Genomic DNA, 1,441 nt, shown 5'->3' on the forward strand with positions numbered 1-1,441 from the left:
TTGTCGACAACCTCTAGGGAATAAACCTCTAGGGGTTTTCTTGTTAATCTGCTTTGCAGTAGAAGAGTCAAGCTTCCACTAGTTACTTCAACCTTGTTGCAAGCTTTGTGAATGAGGCAAAAAATGCTTCCACATCCTCCTCATTAAATCTTGGTACCAATTGTATTTTAAGAGCTCAATGCTTGGTCCTGAGCTGGGGTCATTTACCTCCTAGTGCATCTCTACTGGGTACAGCTGACTTTTCCCAACTCAGTTCCATCTGCCTTAGTTCCAGGTCTGTTTGTGCCTTTAATTGTCTTTCAAACTTTTCCATCTGGAATGTTCTTTCATTCTCTCTTTCTTTGTATTCTCCTTCCTCCATTCTTTCCCATCTCTGAAGAAGTGCTTGGATAATCTTTCCTATTGGGAAGATGTCAGAGGGTTGGAGAATGGCAAATGATGACACCCTTATTCAAGAAAGGGTGCAAGGATAGTTCCAGTAACTACAGGTCAGTTATTTTAACATCAGTGGCGGGTAAGGTTTTAGAAACAATAATCAGGGATAAAAATCAACAAGCACTAGGAGAGGTTTGAGTTAATTAAGGATAGTCAACATGGATTTGTTAAGACAGGTCATGCTCGACTAATCCATTTGAATTTTTTGATGAAGTAACAGAAAAGAACGATAAAGAGAATGTAATGGATGTTGCATAAGTGGATTTTAAGAAAATGTTTGACAAAGTACCACAAAAAAGGCTGGTTAACAAAATTGTGGCTCATGGAATAGGAGGGTCAGTGACAATCTGGCTAAAAAGTTGTCTTAAGGACAAAAAACTGTCATAGTGAATGGTTATTTTCAGACTGAAGAATGGTAGTCAGTGATGTTCCCCAAGAGCCAGTGCTGGAATTACTGCTTTTTTAATATTTATAAATGATTTGGACATTTGGAATATAGAGTAAAATTTCAAAAGTTGCTGATGCTAAACTTGGAGATATGGCAAACAATAAGAATGAAACTAATCAGGACACAGATAGATTAGCAGAATTGGAAGACAAATGGCAGGTGGAATTTGATACAAGGAGGTGTGAGGCGATGCATTTTGGCAGAAGGGATAGGGTGAGACAATATAGATTTAATGGTACAGTTCTAAAAAGTGTGCAGGGCATGGGGGACTGGAATGCATGTGCAGGGATCTTTGTAGATAGCAGGACATATTGAGAGAGTGGTTAGCAAAGAATATGGGCTTCATAAATAGGGACATTGAGTACAGGGAAGTTATGCTGAGCCTTTATAAAGCTCTGGTTAGCCCACGGCTAGAGTAATTTGCCCAGTTCTGGTCAACACACTTTAGGACGGATTTGAAGGTCTTTGAGAGGGTGTGGAAGAGATTTACCAGAATGGTTCCAGGGTGGGGGATCTTAGCTACAAGATTAAATTGGAGAGTCTGGGGTTGTTCTCCTT

This window comes from Carcharodon carcharias, chromosome 2 (assembly GCF_017639515.1).
Source record: "Carcharodon carcharias isolate sCarCar2 chromosome 2, sCarCar2.pri, whole genome shotgun sequence".
NCBI lineage: Eukaryota > Metazoa > Chordata > Chondrichthyes > Lamniformes > Lamnidae > Carcharodon > Carcharodon carcharias.